The sequence below is a fragment of the Leptinotarsa decemlineata genome, unplaced genomic scaffold, assembly GCF_025532065.1.
Source record: "Leptinotarsa decemlineata unplaced genomic scaffold, Ldec_3_MD MMD2_tig00000133_RagTag_RagTag, whole genome shotgun sequence".
Taxonomy (NCBI): Eukaryota; Metazoa; Arthropoda; class Insecta; order Coleoptera; family Chrysomelidae; genus Leptinotarsa; species Leptinotarsa decemlineata.
Genome location: NW_027412542.1, coordinates 5666752 through 5685849, shown reverse-complemented (window position 1 = coordinate 5685849; position 19098 = coordinate 5666752). Strand labels below are relative to the sequence as shown.

The 19098-nt window shown below is 34.3% G+C and overlaps 1 protein-coding gene across 1 annotated transcript in view; it reads right to left on the bottom strand.

Moving 5' to 3' along the window:
- Positions 1-19098, bottom strand: part of Lola (longitudinals lacking) — a 499448-nt gene that overhangs the window by 14764 nt on the left and 465586 nt on the right. The gene's annotated exons all lie outside the window — the stretch shown is intronic.

Sequence of the window (19098 nt, the reverse complement as noted above, 5' to 3'; positions counted from 1 at the left end):
TTATATACAAAAATATTTTTACAATTTTCGAAACGTAATGAAATATGTATTTTAGCGAATTGACATGATATGTTCGGCTTTCGATTCATATCCTGAATGTAAGCTATTCCTTTTAATTTCAGCTTGGGAGTGGCAGTGCTTGAATCTAACATGTCGTTCCAAGTTTGCTTTCAATTTACTCGAATAAGAGCATCCATCTATCTGACAGATGAATTGTGGTGTCTGATTACATTCAAATTTCTGATGTCTCATGAGATTTCCTTTATATTTATATCGTCGTCGACAAACGGTGCAAAGAAAAGGAAGATCTGAAAAAATAACTCAAAATCATTTCTTGGATGAGGCTGTGAATAACTGGATACCAATAAAGTTGTCTACGAGTCAAAAAAACATCTGAAACAGCAGCTATGCCTATTTTGAAATTCTACAAACCAACTTATTCGCCAACCAATCGCCTCTAAAAGTTTTTCCTTGTATTCTTCAGATTCAATTTTGAAAAAACTGTGTTTGCGAGAACTGAAGAGTATTTTTAAGGCCATAACTGTAGTAACGTAATATCTTTTTGCAACTCTAGTGATGATCTCTTTGACTGAAATAACAACCAAATTGTTCTTGTTTATTCTCAAACAACATTTTGACCCTTAAAATCTGCATTTATTTTTTTTCAAAGACAAAACACGAGCAATAAAGGAAAAACTTTAAGCCGCTCTAAGAGCGGTGCGAAAGTAGCGATTCACGTTGAATGTGATTCGTTGGAGATTGAATGTATTTGAGAAAACGTTCTAAGGAAGTTTATTCCACATGAACGCAGTTCTACCACAGCGAAGTTCGAAGTGTACTGAGTTGATTCTCAAAATGATGTACCGCTCTTGATGGAATCAAATATGCGAAGTCACTTGAATACCTTCCGTAGAAGTATCTATAAAAAATCTCCAACTTTCCTTCGATGTTCCACAGACTATCAAGGTTGCGAGTGATGTTCGCGTTTTCAAACAGGCGGATGGCTCTTTTCTGGATGGATTTCACCAGCTTCAGGGTATGCTTAGGGTCAGAGCTCCAAACATGAGAACAATACTCCACAGAAGGTTTTATATTTTTTAGGGAAAGAATTAATGCTCACCGAAAACACCAAAACACCATGGAGTGATCAACTGAATACCTATTGTTTGAATGATAGTTCAGAAATCTCAACCTTACTTTTGATAATCAAGTATTATTTGTGATTTCATGTCACTATTGCGTTTTTTATTCTCAGTGGGCTTTCAAGGCCCACTCTAGCAGACATGCGAAAAATAATGATATTAAAAAATATTGTTAATTGCTGAATGTTGAAGAATTGAGTCAATAGGACATAAAATACTTCAATCTATAAATACATAAATTTAAACTGAACTTCAGAATTGAAGTAGGTATGCATATTTTATCTGAAGACTGTCAAAACTACTTCGGTAATTTACTCAATGATAGGTGGAACTCTCCGGAGATGTATTTTTTTTTTAATTGATAATGACTATTCAATGGGAGACATATAAAGTCAATGATTTCATATTAGTTCAATTTGAAGAAATGAATGAAAACACCTTTGTCTAATCTCCACCAGTTATTTCATTTTTACGACCGGTTTCGGGTTTTACCCCTCTATCCAGTATAAAACTAACATGTAAATTCTGAATACCCGGTTATACCGGGAGTTTTTAGGTGAGCTAACAGAAGAGGTAGTTAAATGAACAAGGGTGTCAACTCTAAAATTCACTGAAGTTTTTAGTTGTTGAACTTATAAATTCAAGAGTGGAATCCTACATAAATCGAGTTGGTTGTTTAGGGTATATATTTCGGGTTTTTAATTGATTTGTTAATTTCCATGGCTTCCAACAAATTCATTTTCTTTCCTTCATTACATATGTGTATAATTTAATAATATTAATATTTTATTGATCCATTAGAATGAGCCTAAAAGAAGCAATTGGACAAATCAGTAAATACATATATAAAATACAACTATAAAACAGACACATTGAAAGCAGCAAAAATGAAAAATAATACAAAATATTTTTTAATAATTTAGATGAGAAAAAAACGCATCGAGTGTATAGGGGTTAATTTCAAACAGTAGTTGTTTTATTTTATGTTTGAATACTTGTTCCTTGGTTATAATTTTGAAAAACTGGGGAAGTGCATTATATAATCTCAGCCCCAAAATCTCAAACGTGTTCAGATGTAGAGATGAACGTGTTTTGGGTATGTGAAAATATATTTGGATGCCGGTATTATATTCATGGAAAGATGAGTTTCGTTTGAAAAATTCTTAATTTTTATGGATGTACAACAAAACTTCCAGAATGTAGAGAGCAGGTAGAGGCAAAATTTTCAATTTTTTGAATAATGTTCTACACGATGATGCGTTCGCAATGGTTCTAATAATTATCTTTTGCGTTACAAAAATATTATGTGAAGGTGGAAAATTTCCCCAAACAATAATCCCATTGTTAATTCTTGATTGTATCTGTCCGTGGTAATATAAAAGTAGACCAGAGTAGTCTAGAATTCTTTTCAGGTTTCTTAACACATAACACTGCTTATTGAGTATAATTCAGTGAGATTATCGTAGTGCTGACGGAAATTGAGATTGCTGTCTAGAAAAAGCCCTGAAAATTTTATACTGTCAATTTCTATTTCAACACCGGATATTCCAATATTAATGCCTACTGTGTATTTTGAGCAGTATGAAAAGCTACTGCTTTCATTTTGGAAGCATTCAAAAGTAATGAATTTTCACTGAACCAATTTTGCAAGTTATCAAGATCTGAATGTATATTTTGTTATAATTCAAGCAAATCTTTTGCTTTAAACAGGAGAGAAGAATCATCAGCATACAAACAAGTGGGTGACTTTTGTAAAACCAATGGCAACTCATTGATATAGAGAATAAAAAGGATTGGCCCCAAAACTGATCCTTGGGGAACACCTATGTCATTATGCAAGTTATGTTAAAAAAGAAAGTTTCGTTATAATTCTCATTCGAATATCGCAGCCTGGGTGCGATTTGAAAAATATGATACGAACGATTCATGATGAATACCTTTAATACTCGTTTTATATAGTTTGTCACGGAGATTTCTGTGTTTTACGAGGTTATCTATACTTATCTTATACTTATCTTCAATGTATAATGAATCTTTTCAAAATGTTTTCGTTGTCTTCAAGTAGTTTGAAAAATTTACCCAAAAATATGTTTTGTTTTTATTGGAAATTTGCATTGAAATTCAAGAATCGGAAAATAATGACTTTTTCAACCAAAAAAAATAAAAATCATTGGAGTCGCAAAAAATAAGTACAAAACAATATATATTTCCGATTATAAACTAAGATACATTTCCATATTACAAACAAGATCTCATATTCGTTTGCAACAATCCATACATAATTATCAGAAAGGCAGATATCCTGGCTGGTAGACCGTTATCGAATATAACCCGTAGTACCAAAGGTTTCGTCTGCTACTGCGGCAGACATCATCAGTGATATGTGGGTCTCAGCAAAGACTATTTTCCATTCGACCACAGATTTTATTCTCTTCAATCGTGACTTCGGTCGTGAATGCCTTTGTTTTCAGTAAGTTGTCAAGTACGTCACATATTGTACAGTGTGTAATTTTATGACTCAATCACAAGATCTCTCCAGAATGCTTGCGTAGGACGTGTCTGTGCAGAGTTACTTTCTGAAAGGCCCTGTAGTCACAACCCATTTCGACACAAACGAACTTGGGTTTTTGATTACATTCAAATTTCCAATGTCGCTGTAGCGACCGTTTATGCTTGTACATTTTCTGACAGGTATTACACTGAAATAGTCCTGAAAAATTGTATCAATTTCATAAAAAATGGTAAAGTTTTTCATAGCAACACCAACTTTTTTGATTAAAGAACGCTGAAGCTTTCTATGAACATTTTTATGTGGCATTCGTGAAATAAATTTCATCTTCGGGTACAAAGTATATATTTTTTTGATATGAGAATGAATAAATATATATTAAACAACGTGATTCAGTACGACACCTCGAATTATTTTCAACATAAATTGCTGCAAATGTACATTTAGATAATCCTTTCAAGTTTTTACCAACTTTCATATCGATCTTATACTCGTATTACTAACCTAACTAATATTGGTAATAACGAAAAATATCGTGTTACATATTTTGAATATTTCTAACGAACCTACTCTTAAGAGATTTTCAACCAACCTATATATAATTTCTCGATATCATGATCGGATAAATAGCTTCTTCTCTTAATATATGAAGATCTAACATAACGATTAACGATGAGATTGGAACCTTTGGTGTGAAAGTTGAATAACTTTTTTCGAGATCAATTGCCCTAACACCAAACTGATATTTTTGCACTCGACGCGCGTTTCGCCAACAAAGTTAACATCCTCAGGAGAAGAAAATTGATAACTAGTCTAGTCTGGTTAGTCCTTATATACTAAAATTTATTACCTGAGGTTGTATACCTGAAGTCCAGTATGGAATTTCTCGGTAATTAACTACCTGCAAGTTCTTAGTAATTATTCTCTTCCTAACAGAAGATTAAAAAGCGGGCTAAACGGGATAGGTCCCTTATCGCCATTCATGCTGTTTTTACATTGTTTAATAACAAGTTTATAGTAATCTCATATGAACCCCAATACACGAGAGGGCTTCAACAGATATTCGATAAAGTAAATATGAAAGTTGCATATAAAACAGAGCCGACGAGCGATTAAAACCCGCTTCAAGGAGCATTGTGCACACATGAAAGACGGAAGGATAGAAAAATCCAGTGTCGCCCAACATGCTCTAGACAAGGACCACAGAATTGGTGAAAACAACCAAAAAATTCGAAAATTATTGGAGTTGCAAAATATAAGTATAAAACAATATATATTTTCTATTATAAGGTACATACAACATACATTTCAGTATTACAATCAAGATCTTATATTCGTTTGTAACAAAACAATACATAATTTTCAAAAAGGATAAAATCCAGACTGGTAGACTGTGATCGAATAGAATCCAAAGTATTAAACGTTTCGTCTGTTACTTTGGCAGACATAAACAGTGATATGTGCGTTGATTGCGCAGACGAAGTTCTCAGCAACGACTGTTTTCCATTCGACCACGGATTTTGTTATTTTCAATCATGACTTCGGTCGTGAAAGCCTTTTATATAAAAACATTCATACATATTCAGTACGTTGACAAATACCTCACATATCGTACAGTGCGTAATTTTATGACTCAATCAGAAGATCTCCCCAGAATGTTTCAGTAGGATGTGTCTGTGCAGAAGAACTTTTTGAAAAGCCTTGTAGTCACAACCTGTTTCAACACAAACGAACTTGGGTTCTTGGTTACATTCAAATTTCCAATGTCGCTGTAGCGATCGTTTATGCTTATACGTTTTTTGGCAGGTATTACACTGAAATAGTCCTGAAAAATTGTATCAATTTCATAAAAATTTTTAAAGTTTTTTACAGCAACACCAACTGTTGATGAAAGAACACTGCAGCTTTCTATAAACATTTTTATCTGGTATTCGTGAAATAAATTTCATTTTCGGGTACAAAGTGTATATTTTTTTGATATGAGAATGAATAATTATTAAGCAACGTGATTCAGTACGACAACACGAATTATTTTAAACATAAATTACTGCAAAATTGATAATATGTATATTTAGATAATCCCTTCAAGTTTTTAGCAACTTTTAAATCGGTATAATATTATTAACCTAACTAATATTGGTGCCTTGGGGTAATAACGAACAATATCGTGTTAGATATTTTGAATATTTCTAACGAACCTACTCTCAAGAGATTTTCAACAAACCTGAAAAAATAATATTGATTTTCACTATAAGGATGTACATATCTTTACAATTTTTTCTGAAAATAATTTGATCCATACAAGAATAGTATTTCTTCTTCATCTGAATGCTACAACCAGACAAAATATAAATAAATTTCACTTTTACGAAATCATATTGGCATTAACTTGTTTATTCTGTAAAATTGTGTACTGGAGTAGTAAATTTATTCCCTTGCATCAATATTTTTAGATCATATCTTGATGAGTCAAATTGAAAGGGGTTTATTTTCAGGAGAGGTCAATTTAAAAAAAAAAGGTTTTGGCTCTCTACTTGCCTATCTACATACAAAAAAATGTGGGGAACTTTTAAAGGAAGAAATGAAGCAATTAATTTCAGGATAAACTATTTACAAAGGTTTGTAGATCATGCAGAAACATATCATGCAATTCAGAAACAAACTGGAAGAAAAAGCCCTCTCTTGATGACCTTTTACAAAACTAGGTGATCATTTTGTATGGTAATGTCATCTCTTCACCCCAATAGGACTGCATTTTCTTATTCATTTTGACTGTCAGCTAGTACTAACTTTCGAAAGAAAGCTGTTGAAATTTTATGATATTCTACCCATAAGTTTGTAAGTTATTGTGCTGAGAGTGACACTACTTTTGTCATTTTCAAAACAATGAATCAAAAACAATTTCATAATTTAAATGTACACTGCTACTTGATGGGAAAAATGTAGTTCAAGCGAAGCATTGGCCTGAAAACTGTTAAAAGGACTCAGCCCCATCAGAAATAACAATTAAACGTTGATTTGCTGACTTCAAACGTGGTCGTAGAGAGACCGATGCAGAAAGTAGTGGACGTCCAAATGAGACAGTAGTACCAGAAAATATAAAAAAAATTCACAAAATAGTTTTGAATGATCGAAAACTGAAGTTGCGTGAGTTAGCTGGTATTGTAAAGATTTCGAAACAATATTTTGGCTTTATATTGCATGTATTTGACTATGAGAAAGCTATTTTCAAAGTGGGGGCTGCAAAAGCTCACTGTTGACCAAAACCAAGAGCGTCTTGATGATTCTGAGCAGTGTTTGGTGATGTTCAATCATAACAAACCGGAATTTTTGCGTCGATATTTGACAGTGGATGAAACATGGATCCATCACTTCACTCCGGAATCGAAAGAATCGTCATCTGAATGAAGAGCAACGGGTGAACCTCGTATAAAGCGCCCGACAGCACAACTATCGGCTGGAAATGTTATAGCCTTGGTATTTTGGGATGTGCGTGGTGTTATATTCACCGACTATCTTCAAAAGGAAAATACCATCAACAGTGAATATTATATACCGTTATTGGAGCGTTTGAAGGCCAAAATTGCAAAGAAACGACCACATTTCGAAAAGAAATACGCACCGTGTCACAAGTTAATCAAAACAATGGCAAAACCACATGAATTGAACTTAAAACTGCTCCCAAATCCACTGTATTTATCAGATTTGGCTCCCAGCGACTACTGGCCTTTTGCAGACTTCAAAAAATGCTCACCGGTAAGGATTTTTGCTCGAATGAAGAGGTTATTGCTGGAACTGAGGCAAAAGATACCACAAAAGTGGTATTGAAATATTAGAGCTGCACTGGAATGATATTATGAAGATTACGTTGATGAATAAAGCCAATTTCGAATAAAAAAAAGCGTTTCCTATCTTATAGGCCAGAGATTTTTCATCCCATGTTAATCAAAGTACCTTGTGACATTCCATACCGTAAGCAAATCATCGCAAGGCAAATAATTTGCTTATTCAGTAGTACACTACACCGATTTGAAAACATTTGCCATCTTCACTGCTTGAGTAGTTGAATTAACGAAAAAATAGTCACAACTCGGTATATACTACTGATCAACGACAGTATACCTTCCAAGACATACAGATCAATCATTTTTGCCAGCAAAATGGTAGTTGATTTGTAGGAAAGAAGCAAGGAAATGGAAATATTTTCACGAAACCTAAAAGAGAAGAAACTTTGTTGTGACCTGAGACTTCATTCTGAAATATTTTTTCGAACATCATCTGAATATCACTACTCAAGTAGCAACTTTTATCTAAGTTTCCAGGAGTGCAGTCAGGTGGATGAAGAGAACCATTAATTTCTCTCCTACAGAAGAAAAGAAACAACTTCTCTGGAGAATTGGGAAACCTCAACGATGTCAAGAGGAATGTGTGATTATCTAGCAATACAATGCTCCTCTATATGATTACATACAAAGCATACGTTTCTAAAACAATAGTGTAGTTTTCATCAAGACCTGAATATTTTTTTGAAACTTCTTTCAATAGATCTATAGCTTTAATGTTGATTTACAAACTCCGGATCATACTAGCATTAATATGGTAGTAAAATCCAAGTTTATCACGTTGGAAGGATAAAATATATTAAAGAAGAAAGTGATAGAAATCATGAAATTGCGAAACAACAAAAATTATTTGGCGCTCCGAGGCGACTTCATTGATTTCAGTGGCGCATTTGCTTTTTTAGCTGCAGGAAAACTCGGAAAAAATCTGCAGCACTACATTATCTGAAGATCTTGATCTGCCAATGTCCTCTCTCTCATAAAACAAAATGTACGGTGTCTCCAGAGGCTCCAATAAATTCAAGCGTCGCTAGAACACTTAGTGACACGACTATCGTCAAACTTAACCAGTCCGTTTCGTCTTTGACCAATGCAGATTCAACGCCAGAACCACAGTGAACAATGACTGCATGAAGATTATAATAGTAGTCTGCTAGATTGACGGTATTGAAAGGTATTCGAAGAGACGAAATCAACAGAGTGTATAAGAAGTTTGAGTTCCAGAACCACAGTGCATTTTACAAAATGTTGGACATTTCAAACACTTACTTACCTTATTAATTTTTATAAACTTTCGAATAATCAATATTTTTTTCATATAAATGATAATTTCGTTCACTTACTGAAATATGTAAATGATTATTACTCCTTTCTTGGTTTGATTCTGATATGTTCCATTTAGTTCAAGATGGGTGAGTTGATAATCTTATCGAAATGTATTTCATGTTATTTATTGAACTAAAGGTAAATTCAGTACAGATTCGAACCAAAGAAATTTGGGTAAAGGTTTGAAAATCAACTTCGAATGACATTATATGATATATCGTTGACTTCAACGTAAAAAGTTATTTCGGAAAGCGTTTTAAAATAAGTAAGTCCGTATTTAAAAAAATGAGGTTGAGGGTGGCCCAGAGAGTAGGAAACGTTAGATTCGAAATCTGATCTCGTCAAATTGAGAAGAACTTACTGTTGAATAAAAAATGCTCGTACCAATTTTCGATAATTTTAGAAATAACGTGGGAAAAACAAAAAGTAAAATTGGAGAATTTACCTTTTTTATGAAACTTCAATAACTGGCCCTGATATTTTTGATTTATTTGAACTACTTGACAATGCTTCTAGGAATGCAACTTCTTCTCGACCTTCTAACTCTCATTGTTTAAAAGTTAACAATACAATCCCATTAAAATGTGGACACTCTCGAATCACAATCGAGTACCTATGAAGTCTTCAAAAACTCATTAAAATTATTATTACAAGTTATATTTCAGTCACAATTCAGATTAAAGTCCTTATTTCCATCATTCTGTGAAAAACATTCCTTTCAAATTTTCTTTATGTTTGTTGTACATGTGATAATGTAATTCCTGCTTATAGTAAAACCGGTAAGGGCAAAATGTGCATACGACGTTTTTTTCTTTTCCACACTCCACCTTCAGATGTCTGCGAAGACTGTTCATAAGTTTGTATCTTTTTGAACATTTGTGGCATCGAAAATGTTTGAAACCTGAAAGAATATTTGTCAGATTTGCGATAGAAAATAATTCACGAACAAATTATTATAACTAGTAATGAAATATATTGAAATGATAAGAATGAAATTTTTCACTCAAAATGTTTCTGGTTGGAAGTTGTAGGCTCCATTTTCCATTGTCCAGAAATAGTGAGTGAGAGGAAGCATTAGCTATCAAATATCAAAATGAATTTTTGTTAACAAAAACGATGATATGCCTACTTTTTTTTGTTCAAAACGAATAGATAATTGTTCTGAAAAAAATTTATATATAAAATTATGAATGCACTGATTTGTTATTTGAGGATAAATAATAACACTTGTCATGATAATAATAATATAATTTCCATACTATAAAATTTATTCAAAATGCGTTCCACAACATGGTAGTTTCAGCAATTCAAATGATGAAACTATCGCGTCTTGAATAAAATGTGTAATGTAAAAATTAACTAATCATTATCGTTGATAATAACATATGAAAGATTCGGTCGAGGAATAGAAAAACTACTGGAACTGCTATTTCTGACGTATGGTTAGATTCACCCACACAGTGCTCCCGCTCAGAAGAACTACACGATCATTACAGAAAGGTACAATTCATCAGAGCTGTAACACTCTTTTTGACGCTGTTTCCACTAACCAAGGTGGAATCATCAGAATCAAATTTATTTATAACTTTTCCTATTTATACAGTGTGTCTCACTTCTCATGGAAACACCCCCATATCTTCTGTAATATTCGAGGTAGAACGATGAAACTCTCAGGACTGATGGAAATGCTCAAAATGCACATACCACCTGGATGAGGTTGGCCAAAGTGATATACACTGTCTGCCACTCGCGATGGAACACCCCATTTTTAGGTAAAACATATTAAGGCGCAAAATAGTTCGCTTCCAATACCTGAATCCCTTCTTTCTATCTGGAGAGTACTTTCAGGTATGAAAGATACAGATGCTGTGAGATGCTATCATCCATTCTGAGCCTATCTGAGGAAAATGTCACAGCACCACATTTTCAGATTATCGAGATAGTGTGAAGCAGTGTATGAAAAATTATCGATGGCGGCATCTATTATAACTGAAGAAGATTATTCGTTAAACTAATTCTGGTTGCTGAACATCCAAATTCTATCCCAACCAGAGCTCTCGATTGATGAGCAAAAACTGCAAAAAAATGGAAAAAATCTATATTCAAAGGTTCACATCTCGAAAACTGTACAATTCTGAACTTTGGCTGTGACCACTTTCAATCAACACATCAAGAACTACAACATATCAAAATTTCGGCAAAATTCAAGGAAAGCCATTTCTCATAAGAAATGTGAGGGGTCTTTTATCAAAATATTGAAAAAACCTTTTACCATCCGAAACAAAATTAATCTTCATACTCATTGCAACACCGAAACAACTGTTAATTTTTAAAGAAAAAATCGCACTCGGTGAACAGGTAGAATTTAGATTATTTTACCTACTTGCTGAATTGTTGTCTGAAATCATTTGAAGGGATTGAATTACATCAGTTTCACTGAATCATGCGGTGCCCTGAAATCACCATGGAAAACAGTTGCTCATTGATATTTACTGTCAACCTGACAATATTGTTGAAAGATCTTGTTGTATTAACCCCCAGACCAGTTTTCATTGCATTTGTTGTTTCTAGTATTGTTGTTCTTTGAATCACCGTTGTTCCTATTGTTTCTGCCGTGTTTTTGTTACCATTGTGTTTATTGTTCCTGTATTTGTGTTGGATATTGTTTCTGTGTTCCAGTTGTTTTCTGGAACTGTACATAAAATATATAATCTATTTGTGAGCACCGGCCAAGTAACAAAGGACAGAAAAATTGTAAAACATCATATTGATGATGATACGATATTGGCGGCTAATCAAGCTGATCCTAGAATTAGTTTGAGAAACTTATCGCTTCAACTCAATATGAGCCGCAGTAAAATATGGAAGTGTTTAACGAGGCATAAAATGCAGGATGCAGGGAAGTTGGATGCAGGGAAGTTATCTCAATGACAGGAATTTTTTAAAGTATATCTTATACAGTGATGAGGCTACCTTTACCACGAATGGTGTTGTATCTTCCCAGAACATGAGGTTTTGAGCTGAACAAAATCCAAGTTGGGTGGTGAATTGTAGAGACCAAATATCTCAGAAAGTTAATGTGTGGTGTGGTATCCTAAACGAAAATATTATCGGGCCATTTTTTTTCGATCAAAATTTAAGCGGACGACTATTCGTTGACTTTCTCGAAAATGCATTTTCCGATGTGTTGGAAGAACTACCTTTGGATATGAGACACAGCATGATTTACAGTTAGATGGTTCACCAGTTCACAATAGTGGCATAACAAGGGTTTGGGTGAATAGGAATCTACCTATGAAATGGATAAGACCCAATAGCCCTCTCGTAGTATGGCCACCACGATCCCCAAATTTAACTCCACTGGATTTTTATTTATGGGAAAACTTGAAAAATGAAGTTTATAAGGATAGGCCAATAAATAAGAAAGATATCCGTGCAAGAATTATTCAAGCGTGTAGAGAAATCACACCTAGAGAACTGAGAAAAGTTGGAGGAAATAATAGAAGGCGCATAGAAAAATGTGTTCGATTGGAGATAAATTTCATAGAAGGCACAAAAATATAAAATTGACAACAGTTAAATCATTTGAAATTGATTGTTTTGTTTTTTAATTGAAAATGTTATTTTGAAACATAACATTTTTCGCCACAAAATATCCTTGTTTTTTTAAAATAATGGGAAAATGAGAATATTAACTAACATTAACCATCCTAAAACCTCACTGATTACATGTTTCTGTTCCTCTTACAAAATTACCATTTTCTCTCTTATTGAGAAGAAATAACTTTCCTGACAACAAAATAAAAAATAAATTATTTATGTGAAAACAAAAGTCGAGTTTCTCTTAAACAATTTCGTTCATGTTTTGATTTCATAATCAAAAAAAATCTGCTTTAATTATTACGGAAGATACGGGGGTGTTTCCATGAGAAGTGAAACAAATTCGGATTTTTTAGGACTGAAATTTTTTCAGGAAAGAAGTATAATCGTAGTAAGTTGGTAGTCCTGATCACGAATCTGAAGGAATTTTGAGCTTCTTTTGCCCCTTAATATGTTTTACTGTAAAAATGGGGTGTTCCATCGCGAGTGGCGGACAGTGTATACCACTTTAGCCAACCCCATTCAGGTGGTAGGTGCATTTTGAGATTTCCATCAGTCCTGAGACTTTCATCGTTCCACCTCGAATATTACGGAAAATACGGGGGTGTTTCCATAAGAAGTGAGACAAATTCGGATTTTTCAGGACTGAAATTTTTTCAGGAAAAAAGTGTAATCGTAGTAAGTTGGTACTCCTGATCACGAATCTGAAGGAATTTTGAGCCTATTTTGCCCCCTAATATGTTTTACCGTAAAAATGGGGTGTTCCATCGCGAGTGGCGGACAGTGTATATCACTTTGGCTAACCCCATTCAGGTGGAAGGAGCATTTTGAGCATTTCCATCAGTCCAGAGAGGTTCATTGTTCTACCTCGAATATTACGGAAGATACGGGGGTGTTTCCATAAGAAGTGAGACACATTGTATCTTACAGAGTGAATTTCACTTTCAATTATACATATCATTATTGTTTCTTTCAAATATAAATTAGCGGGAAATTACAGGTAAAGTTCCTCCTAATTTCGTCAAAGATATTCATAAAATAGTATAGAGTTGGCTGAGGCCTTTGTCGCTGTTCATATTTCTTTCTACCACACCGAGCTATTTCCAGACTTTCGAAAGGATCCAAACATTTGTAGTCACAGCAATTTCAAGCGATTCTCATTAATTTTGTGGTTGGGTTCAGATGGCGGAAATATGGCGTTTGATCTTGAGGCACTCAGGCAGACAGTCAGTCCCGTTACCTCGTATTTTCATGGAAAAAAATTTGTACGACTTTCTTTGATTCATGATTTGAAAAAATATTCATGAAAGAATGAAAAAATCTCGATGTGAAATTTGATTTGTTTCTGGTTTGAAACTCTCGACTATCTACAACAATTTTTGATATTTTAATGGATTGAAAAGTGTGCCAATGCAAATCATTTATATATTATCAATTGATATTTTTCTCACATTATTATACTCGAAAACATTCGCTTCAAAGGATTTTTTTTAATTATGGTATATGGGGATACATGTTGACATTATATACAGAAAAATAAAACGATTATATCCATTCAAAGAACCCAAAATCCAAATTATAGAATTCTAATGAAATATGAGCATCATTTCTTTTTTATAAACTATATCTTATAAATTAATCTTCCTAAACTTTAATCTACGACGAAAACGCTACTGTGATAGCAAAACATGTCGTGATATATTTTTTGAAAACAAAGTTTGTGAAGATCAAGTCGTAACGTGTTGTTTATGGAATTACTATGGAAAAAGCATCAATGTTCGTCAGCTATAGTGTATTAATTATCACAACACAACAAAGTTTTTGTTTCGGAGTTGAAATTAGATGATTTTAATGTATTTCCACGTGTTAAAACCGAAAGTGACCATGAAAATTATATATTAGCTCTTGTTTTCAAGATATAGTATCATTATATTATATATTTGTATATTGAGTTTTCAACAAATGAAATATTTCAGCACCAACAGTTGGTACACATGTTTGTTTACATAACACCCCTCTCATCAGCTGTTCTTAAGTAGTAAACATAACCTATGTGAGTTTGTCAATTGTACGCACGTGGTTGCTATTGAAATTATCGTGTGAAGTTGATTTTTAAATTAATTTAAGTGCTGATCTGAAATGCCTCGAAAGTGTGTGAATTCTGTCGATAGCTTTTGCTATATATGTGGTGAAATAACATTTAAGGCTCAGAAACGTAAAATGACACCTATCGTTAAGACAGCCTATGAACATTATTTTGGTGTGAAAGTTGGGGACCAAGATAAATCATGGGCTCCTCATATATGTTGTAATTCTTGTTCCGTCATATTGCGAGAGTGGCTGAAAAATAAAAACCGGGCAATGGCTTTTGCAGTACCTATGGTTTGGCGTGAGCCTACCAATCATACAGACGACTGTTATTTCTGCTTAACTCCTCCCATTAAGCAAGGTTTATCTATGAAGAAAAGAGGAACGGTTAAATACCCTAATCTCCCATCTGCTCTTCGGCCTGTACCACACTCAGACAATTTGCCAGTCCCTTCTCCACCCCAAAACTATGAAATTTTAGAGGAAGGTGATGAAGACTGTTTAGAAGGAGCAACCCATCCTTCTACATACTATGACCCTGATTTTGAGGTAAGCGATAGGTCTAGTGATCCGCACAGAATTAGTCAAGCAGAGTTGAGTGATCTTATAAGAGATCTTCGCTTGTCTAAGGAAAAGGCTGAGCTGTTAGGGTCAAGACTACAACAGTGGAATCTTCTAAAACATGATGTGAAAATATCTCAGTAGAGACAGCGTCAAAAAGATTTGCTTCCTTTTTTTGAGAAAAAAGAAAACCTCGTAGTTTGTTCTGATGTTAATGGTTTGATGGACTGCTTGAATTTGGATCACACTCCATCTGAATGGAGACTGTTTATAGACTCTTCAAAACTAAGCTTAAAAGCTGTACTTCTGCATAATGGAAATCAGCTACCCTCTATTCCTATAGGTCATGCAATTCACATGAAGGAAACGTATATAAATATGAAAACACTTCTCCAATCAATCAAATATGAACGACACAAGTGGCACATCTGTGGTGATCTGAAAGTCATTGCTATACTCCTAGGAATGCAATTAGGGTTCACCAAGTACTGTTGTTTTTTGTGTCTGTGGGACAGTCGGGATAGAAAATCTCACTATAAAAAAATGAACTGGCCTACACGAGACCTAAACCCTAATGAGAAAAATGTAGTTTACGAGCCTCTTGTAGATCCTAAGGATGTTCTCCTTCCCCCATTACATATTAAGTTGGGACTAATGAAAAACTTTGTGAAGGCCATGGACCAGGAAGGACAAGCTTTTAAGTACTTGAGAGCAAAGTTTCCCAGGTTGAGTGATGCTAAAGTCAAGGAAGGCATCTTTATTGGGCCTCAAATCCGTGAAATCGTAAATGATCCTGCTTTTGACATGATTTTAACAGGAAATGAAAAAAGAGCCTGGGAAGCCTTTAAGGGGGTTGTACATGGGTTTTAGGTAACAAAAGAGATGATAACTTCACAGCATTGGTTAAAGAGCTTCTTCAAGCTTACCACCAACTTGGATGCAACATGTCCTTAAAAATTCATTTTCTTCACTCTCATCTTAATTTCTTCTCACAAAACTGTGGAGCTGTGAGTGACGAACATGGAGAAAGATTCCATCAAGACATTGCCTTAATGGAACAGAGATATCAGGGCCGTTGGAATGAAGCAATGCTTGCAGACTACTGCTGGTCTGTGTGTAGGGATGCTCCAGAAGTGTTTTATAAAAGACAAGCTAAACGAAAGCGATCTTACAATGAATCGGATGGACTTAATTGAAATTTGGTGGTACAAACTTCTTTTATTTGTCAAAACACTAAGAATAATGTTTTTTTCATTAATTTTGTATTTAAAATATTCTAAAAGAAACATAACAATATTGTTTTATGTACTTTCACTTTTCACGTATAGTATAACTACTCTTTAAGATTAAGTACTGTGTATCTCAAAAACCAGAGCTAATAAAAATTTTTCATTGTTATTTTCGTTTTTATCACCCCAAAATTAGTAGAAATTGACTAATTTAGTGTAGGAAACATTCAAAAAATATTTTTTTGTTGTGTTGTGACTGGAAAACTCATCAAACGCTGACTTACCTTCAAGTATTTCATCGTTTTTATGAAAAGAGGAAATCAACCCACACACATTTCGAATGGAGCATTACTCGTCAATACCTAAAATGACGATATTAATCCACTAACTAGTGAATGAACGAATCATTCAGTAAAAAATAGAGTGAAAATTGTTCAGTTTCTAATTCTGCTGCGAGTAATCGTCGAACTTTCTGAGATTTTGAGAAATAATTTGCTGAATACAGATACGATTGGATCCCGTTATAATGAGCTCCTGATCTGTAAAATCCTGATACGAATAACCCTGACCATCTATGTGGAGTTTGTTCTGATATATATGTGCAGAAAATGTTACCAACTGGGTCGGTAATCAGTTGAAGCTGAAGATTAATGTTCAGTTAACTGATTGTGAATTCCAACAGATCTGATTTCTCGAATCCTGACTCAAAAATTGGAATCTTTCTTGGAATTTACCAATAACTACATATGTTTGATGGCCCAACAGGGATATTTTTCTTACATCAATAAGCCAACCCGAGTAACAAAAGACAGCTCTACCTTGATCGATCATATCTACATAAAACTATCTGGTAAACACATACTTGATAAACTCTCACTGAAAACGTATGTATATACAACCAATTTAACTGATCATTACACGATTAACTTTCTTATTAGTCAATGGGCTATGCTTGAAGACTGGCAGTAAACAAATCTAAAGCAAATGGAACTTCAAACGTTCAAGCCAGTCTCTATATACCTACACAGTAGGTTTAATGGACTGACGCCTATCAGAAAACAACTACTCCCCTGGCTAATATCACGAAGGGCGTTGGATTATATCAGACAGGCGTCTGATATAATCTTTGTTTACTGCCAGTCTTCAAGTATATAGCCCATTGACTAATAAGAAAGTTTTTCTTCCTTATTCAGAGGAATCGGGCAAATTACGGATATGCAGTTTGTTAATACCTCGTCCACTAGATGGAGTGAAATTTTTGATGTTCGCTCCAACTTCGGAAGAGGAATGAAATACTCTGAAAGAATTCCGATTTTCAATTGTGGAATATCATTGACTTTAGGTCGATGATGGTCACTATCTTGCACTGATGAGTGGCTAATAAGTCCGAAACCGGTCTGCAAGTTTGCCCGTTCCATAATTGAAGGTCGACTCTTTCAGTTGTACTGCCAATTGCATATGCAGGACATTTTCTATGAAGATTCCTGCACTGACGCCTGTCTGATATAATCCAACGCCCTTCGTGGTATTAGCCAGGGGAGTAGTTGTTTTCTGATAGGCGTCAGTCCATTAAACCTACTGTGTAGGTATATAGAGACTGGCTTGAACGTTTGAAGTTCCATTTGCTTTAGATTTGTTTACTGCCAGTCTTCAAGCATAGCCCATTGACTAATAAGAAAGTTTTTCTTCCTTATTCAGAGGAATCGGGCAAATTACGGATATGCAGTTGGTTAGTACCTCGTCCACTAGATGGAGTGACATTTTTGATGTTCGCTCCAACTTCGGAAGAGGAATGAAATACTCTGAAAGAATTCCGATTTTCAATTGTGGAATATCATTGACTTTAGGTCGATGATGGTCACTATCTTGCACTGATGAGTGGCTAATAAACCCGAAACCGGTCTGCAAGTGTGCCCGTTCCATAATTGAAGGTCGACTCTTTCAGTTGTATTGCCAATTGCATATGCAGGACATTTTTTGTGAAGATTCCTGCACTGACGCCTGTCTGATATAATCCAACGCCCTTCATGGTATTAGCCAGAGGAGTAGTTGTTTTCTGATAGGTGTCAGTCCATTAAACATACTGTGTAGGTATATAGAGACTGGCTTGAACGTTTGAAGTTCCATTTGCTTTAGATTACACGATTATGTTATCCATTAACATTATGTCACCAACATGCGATTCAAACACAAATAACACTGTCGAAACATCTAACAGCTCTTCAGAGGTTTGTACATCCTAAGCAATCTTCGCATCTCAATTCGTATAAACCTCTGAAGAAGCTAGCCACTCACGCCAGCGAAATGGCAACAAGAAATTCCAAAAATCGATGATCTTCAAAACCAAAAAATAGTGGTACTGAAAACATCAGCCGCGAAAGTCTTGACCATTTTGTCACTTACTCTAAGGTTTGGGAGATGCAGGAAAATTGTTGTTTCTGGAGCAACAAAAACTGTCCAAAAATTTGATCAGAAAAAAGTTCACCTAAAACTATTGTTCTAGATGCTTTAACATCTACCCCATCTTCACATGATCAATCTATCAAATATATTATGGAGATAGTAGATATGATAGAGGAAAACTAGAAGAGAATCCAGATATTTGCTCAGATATTGAAAATAAGAAATAAATCAACATTGGAATAACACTGTACTTTGTTTATAATTGAACGTCAAGATTTCTGCGTGAAATCATAGAGCATATTCCAAATCTAGAAAGAATGCGATTGAACAGTAATTAAAACATTAGAATATGTTATTTATTATTTTATTGTTATATTAATGATGATTACTGTGCATATCTC